A 15,426-nucleotide genomic window follows, 5' to 3' on the forward strand; every position below is an offset into this window, starting at 1 on the left:
AAAAATAAACTGCTGTTTGTAGAAAATGCAACACCATGAAGGAATCATCAGAATCAAATGAAATTCGCAGCAAATGTCAATTATAGGATATTATGCAAATTAATAAAGTTTCAGAGCCATCGCGCGTGCGTGGCGCGCGCAGCGCCCTCTGAATTGATGCTGAAAGCGTATAAATAAAGTGCTGTAACGGGACGTTGAAAATAGTCTATGATTATTTGTTAGTGGCAAACGTTTAGTGAGACCTGAGTATGCCTCCACGACGGAAGAATAAGAAATTCAAGCAACTTACGGAGTTTGAACGAGGGAGGATAATCGGCCTTCGAGAAGGAGGATTTTCCTATCGCGCAATAGCAGCTCGTATGCAGCGGAACAGTTCCACAGTGATGCGAGTTTGGAAGCAGTGGACCGACGAGCACCGAACAACTCGAAAAACAGGCACTGGACGACAGAAGGTGACGTCAGAGCGCGATGATCGACACCTGCTCCGCATGGCGGTGAATGATCGCACAGCTTCCTCCAGGCAGCTGGCAGCACATTGGTCTACTGCTACAGGTGTACAATTGTCGGCTTCGTCAATTCGTCGTCATCTGCTGCGCCGTGGATTGCGTGCAAGGGTGCCATTATACAGGATTCCCCTCACGGCGGATCATCGACGGCTGCGTCGGCAGTGGGCTCTTGAGCACAGAGACTGGCGAGCTGATTGGCACCAAGTTGTCTTTTCAGATGAATCACGCTTCAATTTGTGGACCCATGATGGCCGTGTTCGTGTTAGACGTTATGCCGGTCAACGCTGCCTTCCTGAGTGTATTATTGAACGACATAGTGGTCGAACACCCGGAGTTATGGTCTGGGATGCGATTTCGTATCATGGACGATCCAATTTGATACGAATTGAGGGTAATCTCAATAGCAACAGATACGTCCGTGAAGTGCTACAGCCCGAAGTCGTTCCTTTCCTTCAAGGCATCCCTGGAGCTATCTTTCAGCAGGATAATGCACGCCCACATGTTGCGCGGACTGTTAGAGACTTCTGTTCAGCACAACGCATGCAACTTCTTCCTTGGCCTGCTTATTCGCCGGATATGTCGCCTATTGAGCACGTGTGGGATATGGTTGGTCGGCGTCTCACTCGTGATCCGCGTCCTGCAGTTTCCAAAGACGAACTTTGGTTGCGCATACAAGCGATATGGAATTCTCTTCCTCAAGCAGATATTCAACATCTGTTTGACTCCATGCCACGTCGTATAGCAGCACTTATTGCAGCGCGTGGTGGCTGCACCAAATACTGATTTCGGACGCTTAATTTGTTTCTTTTGTTTTGAAAATTTCATCATTTATTTGTATCAGTACAAGTCGTTTCTGCATTAAATTTCATTTGATTCTGATGATTCTTTCATGGTGTTGCATTTTCTACAAACAGCAGTTTAGTTAAGTTTTTAATAATTTAGTCCATAATTATATAAACTATAAACCAATGTAATAACATATACGAAGAGCCTGATGCAATGTAAATGATGACCCACATTTTTAAATTGAGCAGAAAAAAATTCCAGCAATATTACCAGTCAGTGTGGTAAAAATCAAACCAGAAAAATACGGTATAGAAACCATTCATATCATAACAATTTCCATTTTTATGGTAATGGTTTACCAGGAATTTTGGTTTTCAAAATTATAGTACTTATTATGAATCACTTATTAAACATCCAAAACTGAAAAGTAAATTTCAGAATAAATGAAATAATAAAGCAGAGTAAACAGTTTTTATGCCATTTTCTAAGGTATCATCATAAAATTACAAAATTTTGCTGCATTTATTAAATTTTATCAGATATAATTAAAACAATATTTTATTTTTAATTTTACCAAACTCATTACCAAAGTGTTTCAATAAAAATTACCATGCTTTTTTGGTGTTCCCAAAAAACCAGAAACACGGTTAAATTTTATTGAATTCTGGTAGTTTCAACCATGCTTTCTTTCTGAGTCTGTGCAAGCAAGAGGTTTTACAAGAAGCATTAGTGTAAGCAGTAAAAGAATCTCTTTGCTGTACTGTTGGAAGTTTCGAAAACTTAAAAAATAACAAACTTGAATCAGTTGAATGTAAAGAATATGATTAGTAAAAACTGGACTTAACACGATATGGCTCCGAGTGCTTCAAATATTTATTTTAAATAATTATAATTTTAAATATTTCATTTAAAAGTAATTCGGATTAGTTTGATGGAAAAATATCATCTTTGAAAATAACATAACTGTACAATATATTCCCCCAATCTTTTTATATATTGCAAAAACGATAAAAGCTCGATGTCATATTACGAGAAGTCCGTTATTACGGCGTGTTTTCATAACTGTATGTTTATAGCGAATTTAAAATTACTAAACTTTCGCTATTGCAACAGTTTTTTTTTTACGGAAATGAACAAAATTATACGAAAAGTGGAAAATGTAAGCATTTTTATTCGTTTTTGATTTCAATACAGAAAAGTATAGAATGAACTATAGTTGGATTCTGCCCTTATGTTTATAGAATTATGTGTTAATTAGGATTAGTTTGATGGAAAAATATCATCTTTGAAAATAACATAACTGTTCAATATATTCCCCCAATCTTTTCATATATTGCAAAAACGATAAAAGCTCGATGTCATATTATCATATTACGAGAAGTCCGCAATTACAGCGTGTTTTCATAACTTTCATAACTTATAGTGAATTTAAAATTACTAAACTTTCGCTATTGCAACAGTTTTTTTTACGGAAATAACATTTTTTTTGATGAAATGAACAAAATTATACGAAAAGTGGAAAATGTAAGCATTTTTATTCGTTTTTGATTTCAATACAGAAAAGTATAGAATGAACTATAGTTGGATTCTGCCCTTATGTTTATACGAGGGTTGTAAATTAAATAGTGGCAACTTAACCATGAAACTCACAGAAGGGTGAGCATGCGCAAATAAGATATGGGAGCGGTGAGGTGGCACTGTTGTCGATGTGTAGAGTGCAAAAAACAGTGCATCTGCTTAGAAGGGTAGTTGTTGTGTGGCGTTAAAGTGAGGAGTTTCGTTTCCATCGCTCTAAAGCATGCTTTCAAATAGTGATCAGCGATCGTGGCTTAAAATCGAGGTTGCCCGTGGCAAAAATGCAACAGAATGCTATCGAGGATTAGTGGAAGCCTGTGGCGCGAATACTTTACCGTATAGGACAGTAGCAAGATGTGTTCAAACATCTCGTCTTTTTTCGTCATTAAGCCTTTTGAAAGCATGCTTTAGAGCGATGGAAACGAAACTCCTCACTTTAACGCCACACAACAACTACCCTTTCAAGCAGATCGAATGTTTTTTGCACTCTACACATCGACAACAGCACCACCTCACCGCTCCCATATCCTATTTGCGCAGGCCCGCCCTTCTTTGAGTTTTAAGGTTAAGTTGCCACTATTTTATTTACAACCCTCGTAGAATTATGTGTGGGTGACCACAGGCCAAGTTATCTGTCTCCTCAAAACAACAAAATTGTGCTGATATTTTTAAGAAACTTGTCATATATTCATACAATGAGCCTTTTGTTGATCATATAATTAAAATGGCCTTTTATTTATCTTCTTGGTAGCTTCTAATGTAATAAATGTACAATATTGTCGATGACATCTAAAACTACAGTACTTCATTTCAGTTCTCTTCTTGCAAGCCAAACAAGGTTAAGGTGTCCATTTCATATGTCAGTAAATTTATTGTTGTTTCAGCATTAAACAATTGTATTTTCTTATGAGACCAGTTCATTACAGCGACAATTCCGTCTGCTATTGTAAACTTCTGTGTCATTAATATTTTTGATATTTTTTAATGAGTTGGAGCAAAAAGGTCATACCACACATTTTCTCAAACATGAAATTTTGAAACCAAATAAAACTTAGTAGAGTTTCCAGGTAGGTACTTAATAAGGTTTACAATAGCAACTCATTATGCAGAAATATCTTATTGTCTAAATAGAAATCTTATTGTTTTTCGGAAAAATGTTCTTAAAAACTGTTCTACATAAAAGAAAATTTGAAAATTTAAAGCCCTGAAATAATAGTTTTTGAATTTGACTTTCTAGCAAACTTCAAAGTTGAGGTTGCAAGACATTTCAGAAGTGAAGCAAGGAAGGCAAAAAGCATATTTTCATGAGCTTTGTTTTTATGCCTCATGTCTCGATATAATCAAACCTTTATCACAATCAATAATCTGCAGTAATACTGCAGCGTGTTACTGTCACAGGTCTAAAACTTACCTTGATAAGATTTTTAAAAAAACTTGTCAAAGGAATATTTTATTTTTATCTATTCTATAGAGAAAATAAACTATCTGTGATTATCTGTTATAAAAAGCATAATTGTTTAAGAAATTTTTTATTAGAAAATATATATGTTGATAAGTTACGAAAATATATTTCTATCAAAAAAATATGAAAGTAAAATGTTTTATGGCCAGTTTTTATGTCCTCGTAAATTTCTAAGTTAAAACAAGACAGACTGACCAGTGGTAGGGCATCTTTTTTTAGTTTTACTTCCTTTTTTCTTTTTTTTAAAGAAGTTTCATTAGGCAATCCTACAGCATAGGGATAGAAAATTCGCTCGTGTATTATCATAGCATAGTTTTTTTTTTTTTTTTGAATTCTTATTTTAACTAAATTAGTAAATTAAAGCAACTTACTTTTGAAATCTTGTAAATTTCTAAGTTAAAATAAGACAGACTGACGAGTGGTCGAGCATATTTTTCCAATTCACATGCTTTTTTTATTTCAAAGAAATTGCATTGGACAATCCTACAACAAAACGATATAAAAAAAATCCTACATCATACGATATAAAAAATTTGCATCCTACGATATAAAAAATTTGCTTATGTGTTGTCATAGTATAGTTTTTTTTATGCTTACTGTAACACAATTTTCAAGTTAAAAGCAACTTACTATTGAAATCTTGTAAATTTCCAACAAAACAACTAAAACAAGGCAGATTGACCATTATTTTAATTCTTACTGAAATACAGTTTTCGATTCGAAAGCAAATTGTTTCTAAACTCTCGGTAATTTCTAATACAGACAAGTATTGGAGGACATGAAGTTAAATTAAAATATTTTAAGTTAGAGACATATCCCTTTCCAACAAAATTTTCTAGAAACAATATTCAATCAACATTATCCATGAAACAATATCATCACTCTCTCCAACAATGTATTTGCACGTGCCAGTGGGCATCTTTTCGTTTGAGCCGGCCGTTCCAACTGAACAGGCAACTAGGCCATCGAGTGTGAAGCTATAAAATGAAAATACTATCCTTCAACCTGTTCAGTTTACCCTTCTTCACTACCTTATGATCATTCATTCATTCCTCCGTAAACTTGTCTCTTCAGTTTCACTTCTGATCTGATTTCTCATTTCAGACATTAAGGATTGTTTAAGGTAGGCGATTTTCGCTTTCTCCTCACCTTCCATTCAAATTAACGTTTATTCCCATAGTATAAAAATCAATTTATATTGTAGGGGGGTGAACATTTTTTAGTGTATTTCTGATAGTTTTAAATCCTGAGACATTTTTTGAGAATATTTATGATAAAAATTTTAACTATGAAATTTAAAGCTTTCTGTTTAAAAAAAACGCGTAGAAAAACAATGACATTCATATTATAAATTCGTTATGATATAAAGATGATAATATTTTAAAAAAAAACTGCTAATGGAGTTATGATAACTTTTATAATATTATATGTGATTATATAAAATGCAATAATCAAATCAGATTCTCATTATAATGTTTTATAAAAAGGCAAAAATGTTAAAAAATTTGATAATAATATTTAAGTATATTCTTATAAGATAAAGTATAGCAATAAAATTTGTTTTACATAAATGTTTTAAATGTCGATGATATAACGAATCTATGCTTATTAAGATATAAAAGTTAGTTTTAAAATAATTGTGACTAAATTGTGTTTATCATTATATTTATAATTTAATAATTATAATAAAAATATTATCCGTTGAACAAAAATTCGTTAATGTTTAAAATTTGATAATATTAAATAATATTAATGGCCATAAAAAATTATCAGAATGAATTGTCACCTTATAATATTATATTATATTTAATTTGTATCTTTACAGATAAACAACTTAGTAACAAAAATTGAATCGTACTGTATCTTTATATATAAAAATCCGTTGTCCTCTATAATTCCTTCTTATCAAAATGTATTTGCATAGATAATTATATAAAATTTCATAATTTTTTTTATTTTGTTCATAATCTTATTATTATATTATGTCATAATTTAAAATAATTTGGAATTTTTAATATAAATAATTTAAGTATTTCTGTACTACTACCAGAATTTACCTCTTACATGTAGACTGAAATTTCATCTCTTCAATTGAAATTATTTTTAGATTTAATACAGATTCGCTATTATTGCGTTTTTAATTTGCGTTAGGTTTGCTTTTATAAGTTACGTAACACAGCAAGTATGTTTTAAGTATTTATGAATTCGTTGTATGCATATGTAGTTCTTCACATCAATTGTAATTCATCAACTCATATTTAATTAAATGTCTTTAGATTTAAGGATTTGCTTACATATTCCAGCTTCAAATCTAGAAATAAAAGTTAAAATTCTATACAAATTAAACGTTTGGTTATTTTTAAATTCTTTAATGACTTACGACCTATTCTAAGACCCCTATCTGTAGAAATTATTTATAACAAGTTTAATAACATGTTCAACTTAACTCTAATTTACTTTTACGAACAGTAAATTAGAGTAGGCGCAGTTTCCATTTTGTACAATATCTTTTTAATTATTTATTTAAAAAAATAGAGGCGTTTTAAAATACCTAAAGAATCTTCTTAAAATAAAAAAAGGATTTAACTTCCATTTCAATCTGTGGAGAATTATATGAAGGAAAAAAAAATTTATTCATGAATTTACAAATATTTTTATACAGACTTTATTTCATTTTATTCATGTTAATTTAAATACAATTATTAACCTACTTTAAATTTTATATATTTATAATTCAACACAATTGTCTTTTCTTTCTTTTTCACTTTGCTTTGCCAAATACTTACAAATTCTACAAAGGCAATAACATGAGATTTTTATTGAAAATGCCATACATGCCCAAATTCCGTCATTTTTTCACTTATTTGTTGAACTCTATTTCTACCGAAATCTGTTTTCGAAAATTGTTTTTAGTAATAATAATTTAAACACTTAAGACGTATGTTTCTAACATTTTTGTTTTGTGTTGTTAGAAGTAATTCGATATTTTTTCAACCTGAAATAGTTTGAGTCCTTTGACATAGAATGAGCATATGAAATGATGATGAAATATAAGTTTATACAAATATAGTTTTTGCTTGATACATTTTGTAGGTTCTTTATTCATTGGACAGAAAATTTAAACAGAATCAGTAGAGGGAAAGGGACTTTAGTTAAACATTATTCAGACGAGTAGAATTTTTAATTAATGAGTTTTACATATTATTGAAATATTCTTAACTTTTAATATAACGTCTGCCCATTCTGTGCTAAAAAAACGTGTCATTGTATGGTATGAAATCTAATTTTAATTAATGCTGAAATATAATTTCTTTTAACAATCCGATTTATCTTTATAACTATAGAGCATCAAATATCACTTTCCATGTTGTTTTTTTACATTGTTAATTTGGTGGATCAGGGGACAGAACGTTCTCCTTTCAATAATGTGGCCTAGGTTCGAATCTCAGCGATGGCTGATTCATATGAACTTTGCTCCCGTCTCGCGCAGACCACAGTGCTCGCGTAAAAGTATCCTCTGTGGTATAAGGATCATGGGTTAGAATCCTCTTGCCTTCTGGGATTCCTTGGGAAGTTTTCGTGGTGTATCTCTCCTTGTACCGCATGTACAGATAGTTCTATCAAAAATTCTTCCTCTAAGGTTAATTCGTCCTAATATTTGATACCTTGTCTTCTGTGTTGGGTTCAAAATTACAAGACTACGGCGTTAGGGCAGGGATTGGCAGATTGGTAGGGCGTTGGACTCTTGTTTGTGAGAATGGAAGTTTCAATCTAACCGTTGAAGAATCCCCGTGTGTTAAATGGTGACTGGTGCACGTTAAATCTGTCGTGGTCACAAACTCTTCCAAGTTCCCATAGCAAATCAATACCTCTTGGGTTACTGATCCAGAAGTTCCTTTGCCTTCTGGATTGAGTTCAAAATTACAAGGCTACGGAGTTGAACAATAGTAGTCGTAAACTCAAAATTGGATCTGCTATTCAACGTCGGTAACAAAAAAATTTAAAAAGACTACTCTCAACATTTATGGCTTAAACCAAAAAAATTGTCAGCTGTTCAATGTAGGTTTTATAATAAAATCTTTCTTCCCCAGTTTTTCCCATTATTCTAAGAAATATTACATGAATTCCAAATTATGTCACAAATTAATACTCGATTATATCACCAATTTATTTGATTCATTTAAACTTATTTTATGTAAGCTAGTTACCAAAAACTAATTTTAATAACTTTTACTTTTTCTTCAAAGAACTTTGATACAGTTTAATGAAGTTTAGAAAATGCTTAAAAACTTTAAAAGTATTTTCATTTTATTCATTAAAATTATAGTCACCTCATTCATGAATATTTAAAACTAACAAATAAAAATTTTGCAATTGTATTCTACAAAGTATACGTTGATGAGCTAAATATTAACTGAATATTGAACAAATATTGACTATTAACTTAATTCCTACGGAATTGGTATTCATTTAAATTTCCATAAGATAGTATGAAAGATGAAGAGAATTAAATCTAACTCAAAGATAAAATTAGTTTTTTCTTTCTTTCTAAGCTACTAGGATTTATTCTAAACCTCGAATAGCGTAGTATTTTGAATAAACTTACAAACGTAAACGTTTAAAATGTTTCCGACTGTTTTTCTTTGAAACAGGAAGCAACTATTAGTCAAAACAAAGGTTAAAGAATTTCGCACTTATCTTTTGTGATACTTTTACAGTTGAGAAAATTTGAATCAAAGCTGGCGTGTCAGGGACTTTTTCAAAGAACTATTATGAGTCAAAATGGTTTCTTTTCTTAAACTACCATTTTTCCGCCCAAGGGTCATACAATTTTTAATCCACCTTTGAAACATTGTAGGCGGATTCTTGTTTGAAAAACAGAAGGATTCTTGAAAATGAAAATTACAGAGAATTTTTTACAATACTAATAGCAGTTATGTTGAAATGAAATAAAACGATGAAAAGAAATACTAAGAAACTATAGAATTTTAGAAATGGATATGATTTTATTAAAAACACTCTTGACTTTTTTAATTATTCGTGTTTGAAACAATTATACTGGTTAACGAATACATATTTTTAGAGACTACTAGTATATATCTAATCCTAAAAATTTAAGTACATATACCGATGCTTTTATGTGCACTTTGAAGAATAAATAGTCGAAATTAACGAAATTGACTATATACTTACGTAATACAATAAGTAAAAATTTAATTGAATTAAGAAAATTACTATCTTCAATTTTTAAAGAATACAAATTTCGTATGAAGAATTAGGCTTAATGTTAAATCTGAATTATCTCAATTGACAAAGTATTAAAATATAGAAAAAATAATGAGTACTCAATTATAGACACGAATTGAACTTGGTGAACTTGCTAGTCAAGCAAACGCACTAACCTCTGCACCATCCTGTCATACGATGCAAACAGTTTTAAAACTGAATGTTTAAAAAATATGATTTATCATTCCCTGAGTGTACTGAAATAACACACAATTGAGAAGTCAGTTTCGTTAAATAATTGAGTATTCGCGTTTCGTCAAAAATCACAAAATTTCGTGACGGAATGATTTAGTTTTAATATTATACCCGTCATTGAACAGCCGACTCAATTTTGAATTAATGGCTACCAATGTCCAACTCTGTAGCCTTGTAATTTTTAACCCAATAAAGAAGACAAGGGAACTCCTGGATCAAGTATTTGAAGAAATTTGCCCTCGTGGAAGACATTTTGATGGACATAACCCGTATTTGCGTTACATGGAGATGAAAACTACCCACGGTTAGTCTGACCTCAAGGAAGCTCTAATCCATGATCCGTCTACCACTGAGAATATTTGACGTCAATACTGTCGTCAGTACAAGCCGGGTGCAGAATTCGTATGGATTCGAATTCTGGGATTCGAACACCTCATCGGGAGGCGAGCTCTACTCCCTGAGCAACCACGACTCAGGCGAAATGATAGTAAAAAATTGACCAAATAACAAGAATTTTTAATTTTAAGTTGAGAGTTTTATTTCTCAGAGCGTGATGGTAAAAATTATAATGGGAAATTGATTTTTAGAATTTTTTATTAGTTAAAATGTGAGTAGTTATTATTTTGGCATTTGTTGAACACCAAATTTTGGGGTAATTAATTATAATATCTAATAGTTAATCATCCAATTTCAATTTACTCATGTAAATAAAACAAAAACATACGTTTTGAAAGTGATGACTATCAATAGATGTAAAACCTACGAAAATAGAAACTGTCGTGTATTCAGGGTAAAGGTGTTGCAAGGAAAGTGTAACCCATTAAGATTAAATAGGTGTCACAAAAGGCCTGATATTTGCATAATTCTATTTTCTACATCCTGGTTAGTTCTAAGAAGCATCGCATGACTTTTGTACTATTTTCAAAGTCTATAATTAGACAAAAAAATATTTATTAGCTCTTGACAGAGAAAAAATATCAGAGAAATTTACATGGAAATGAGATTTCTGAATATATAATAAACGAAATGATAGTTTTCAGTTACAAATTCATTGCTACATTTCTTGAAATATGGTGTTCAAAAACACTATTTTCAATTAGTAATTTATTGTCGGTGCCTCAAACTTTGAAAGGGGCTTGAACTTTAATGATAAGTATGAGAAATTACATAACCTATAAATACGTAGACAAAAATATGTAATTCTGGTAAATAAAACCAACATATACACTACTTAAATCACTCATTCGATAATTTTTTCGTTTTTATGGAAACCGTTTATCTGAAATTTTGGTCTTTAAAATTATTGTTCTTATTAATTTTCAGTAAAACACATTCATTAAATAATCGACGCACTTAGTAAAAATTAGAAAACTAAAAAGTAAACTTAACCGAATAAATAGTTTTTATGCCATGTTCTTAAGTATTATATAAAATTACTAAATTTTACCACATTTTCTAAATTTTTATCACTTACTGTAAAACCATATTTTGTTGCTAATTTTATCAAAAAGCTTCGGTTATAACTTCTGAGATATTGGTGCTCCCATAGAGCGAGAAACACGGTAAATATTACCATATTCCGGTAGTTTTGATAATACTTTTTCTAACTTTATATACTGTTTTAAAATGCTAGAAGACATTGAAAATGCTGTAAAGTGTATTAATAGGTACTAAATCTTTCAATTCTTATATCACTTGACTATAATCTGTAACAGTGTAAAATTGAAAGCGTTAATAAACCATGTTGAGCTATAGCATATTCGATTTACCATTTTAAAAATTACTATAAATTTTTTTATAAACAGTTCATGAGTAATAGTATTGCAACAAAGCGAATCAAAACGGAAGAACCTGTTCAAAATCTTAAAAAATTATGCATGGCAAAATATTAAGTTATGTTGAAAGTATGATAATAATGTGTCAAAAAGCACTAAGAATCTAAGAGAACTAACAATATAAGAGGATCTAAAATTACTAACAATGCATAATAAAAGTACAAGATGTGATTAAAAGTGCTGACAAGTGTTTTTTTTTCTTCAGGAAACTATGCTAATAAATTTATTCATGTTTAATTTAAAAAACATGCCTGAGGAAATAAAAAAGAACGATACTATTTTTGCAGTATTGAATTATTAAATAGTGAAAATTAAGCTTAAAAAAATTAGCAAATGAAATTAGAATATACTATAGATACTATACTATATAACTGCTACTAGATACTATATAATATAATATACTATAGTTTATGATTAGAATATATTATATAAAAATTTAAAATGAATAAAAATTGAGTAAATCTGATTTTAAAATATTTTATAAAAATAACTATTATGCTTTTAAAATGTTTATACCATCTGTTGTAATGATATAGTTATTATTAGATTTGAATTCTTTTTGGCAACATAATTTTTAGTTTTCCGTATAACTTTAGTTTATCTTTTTAACTGTCATCAAAAATCAATTGCCAAAAAAGTAAATACTGTCGATGTCAACGAAATTATCAAGCAAAAAGTTTTTTTTTCATAATGTAAATAAATCATCCTTATTTATTGTTTTACTTTGACAAATCATTTTTAACAATAATTATTTTTCTCGAACTGTTCAATTATTTGAAATCTAAATTTGATTTCGTCGAAACAAGGTAGGCAGGCTATTCCAATAAGTAAGGACAATGCATGTTATTCAGCAACTAATCTCAAAGACTTCAATCAAAATAGTAATCAAATTTTCTTCTGGAATAGTAATTTCGATGTAATTTGTTTTCTTCTGTCCTCGAGCAGTAGCAAATTCGATTGCTAAAAATTGAAGTTCAACATAAAAAAGACTTATTCAAATTTATTATTAAATTAAATTCCAAAATGAGTCGCTGAATTACACAGTTATTCTATTCACAGTGTACGAATATTTAGGGTGATTAAAATAAACATCAATATTTCTATTTCATTTCATAAAATAATACAATTTTAATTTCAGGAAAATATGACGCTTCAAATGTTATAACTAGTTAGTTTATTTTAATTAGATGTAACCAATATTATAAGTCATAGCCTGGCTTGGATCAAGAGATCCCATAAGTTATTTACCCAAGTATTACTAGTTTAAATAGTAGTTGAATAATTGAATAGTAATAGGATTTATTGAATCCATTATTATTTAATTTGTCAATCCAACTATTATTTAACTTAAAAATCCTTATTTTCAATTTATCAATCAAGCTAATAACTAATTTAAAAAATTTATATGTTTTTATTTAATTTATTAATTCTATAGCAATTTAAGTTAGTAATTCAGTTATTATTTAATTTAAAAATCCTATTATTTAATTCAAAAATTTCATTATTACACTGTTATTTGATCCTGTTATTATTTATTTTACCGAATTTTCTAATTATTCAATTTGTTAATCCTAATATTTTTCAGTTTATTAGTTTTATTATTATTTAATAATCGAAATAAATTAATTTTTATTCTATTTATTATTCCTATTTTCATTTAATTTGTAAATCCTATTACTAATTAGATCATGAATCATACTAATACTGTCAACCATTTAATATTTATTTTATCAATTCTATAAATATGAATTTCATCAATTCAATTTTGCATAAAAGTTCTTTTATTATTCACGTGGCTTCCTTTTAGTAGCAACTCTCTTTATTTATCCACGAATTTTTTCACTGCAAAATTGGCGTAACAAATATTTTTAATAGTCATTTTTAATTTCAAAACTTAATTCTAGGGTAGCAAAGCTGACCTGACTGGTTATTTAATGGCCTGTTTAAAAATAAGGTTTAAAGATCTTGATTTAAACTCTCAATACCCCTATTTGTCAATTTGTCTCAATGCTCCAAAATGCTTCTATTTGTCTAAAATAAACTTGGATATTTTTTTTATATTTATCAGTTTTATCCATTTAAACTCTAAAAAATAAATAACTATCTAATAAGGAAGTAACCTATAAAACTGATTCTTAATTGAGACATTGATTTAATTCTTAACTTTCGAATGTTCTTCTAAAATTGAAAGTTCCTTTCCTTTTTTCTTAATTTCACTTCTTCCCCTGGGTGACAAATTCAATTACCAAAAAGAGGAGCAAATTTTGCTTCGGGTCAAGCTGTGAATTGCACCTGTTTAATAGAGAATCACTCTCCTTTGGTAGAGAAACTAGATCAAGTTGAGAGAAAAAAAGTTTTCTACGACCGAGAACTAGATCGTTAGCTTTTAACTCAGTTTCTTCTTTTTTTTATTTATTTACTATCTTAGTCTTTGACATTCATCAAAGAAAGTAGTTTTCGTTTTGCTCTGTAGGTCAGTGGAGCTGTAACTGTTTTATTTTTGACGCTGTGAAAGTGTTAGAATCATAAATAAATCAAACTATAATAATAATTTTATTACTTTCCTTTAAAGGTATTGATGGCCCCTATAAATACCTATGTAAGAGGAAAAAATCGATTAATTTATAGAAACTTTTCTTTTTTTGTCGAAAATATTTAATAGAAATATCGTATTTAACATAAAGCGATAAAGTTTTATTGTTGATTAATTCAATGAAAGCGACAAAATAATCTAAAATATTGGGAACTGCTTTAAAAACTAAGATTATTATAGCTCACGACTTTGAACATATTCATAACAAAAAATTTAAAAAAAAAAAAAGAGAATTGAGAAATTGAAGAAATAAGAATTTAAAGAAAAAATATCAAATTTCATCATTCGATCGGTTTAGAGACTGATTTCAAAGGTGTTTTGTTATTATAACTGAAAATGTTTCAAAACTTTCGGCATAACTAACAGTCTTACCTTCCTATGTAATTTATATGAAGAATTATTATACTAGCATATATTCGTATGATCAGCAATTAAATAAAATAAAACTATACAAAAATGTTTATTTTAGTTCATTGTTCACTATACTAGTCATTATACATATATTATTTTATATATACAGTCATTATACATATACCAGTCATTATACATACCCGTATGCCCTAATTAAGGGCGGGTGGGGGTAAATTCTTCCATATTATTTTATAAATGTTCATTTTTATAAAAGACAAAATATTTTAATTTTTATTTAAAGTTTTTAGAGTGCGAAAATGAAAATAAAAAGTATTATGATTACATTCATAGATTGAAAACTTGAAAATCAAAGGTATCAGTTCCAAAGTCTAAATTAAGACCTAATAATAAACAAAAAGGTCAATTTACTACTTAAAGTTTGTTTTCTATGTTTCACAAGAGGGTACTAGTTTATAAGTATTTATTTTTGTACAATTTTTAAAAACTTTTTTAGTTTAAAATATTTTGCGTTTTTAATATTACTAACAACAATTCGTTCTTTCACGCAATATTTATAATAAAAGGAGACAAAACAATTTTCTTTAAAAATTTCTGTGAAAACTTTCCCTTTATTAAAAAAAACGTATTTGAAGACAAAATTATAATCGATGGACAAAATAACTAGCTTAAACTTTTAAACGAAATGCTAATTAAAAATGTTATTAAATGTTCAATTAATGCTAATATTCTAATCTCAGAAAATTTTTAGATGACTGAAAATCATTCGTCAACAATAGTTTCTTTTTTTAACACACAAACGTATTTAATAAAATTTTA

The 15,426-nt window shown here is 29.3% G+C and overlaps 1 protein-coding gene across 1 annotated transcript in view; it reads left to right on the plus strand.

Annotated features, from left to right (window-relative positions):
* The first annotated feature begins 5,132 nt into the window (after positions 1-5,132).
* LOC107436452 (uncharacterized) overlaps positions 5,133-15,426 on the plus strand; it is a 43,003-nt gene continuing 32,709 nt past the window's right edge. Inside the window, exon 1 of the mRNA XM_043044472.3 lies at positions 5,133-5,452. The gene's annotated coding sequence lies outside the window, so the exon portion shown is untranslated. The remainder of the gene's footprint in view (positions 5,453-15,426) is intronic.

Source organism: Parasteatoda tepidariorum, chromosome 6 (assembly GCF_982258835.1).
Source record: "Parasteatoda tepidariorum strain Cologne lab strain chromosome 6, Ptep-v5.0, whole genome shotgun sequence".
In the NCBI taxonomy this organism is placed as follows: Eukaryota; Metazoa; Arthropoda; class Arachnida; order Araneae; family Theridiidae; genus Parasteatoda; species Parasteatoda tepidariorum.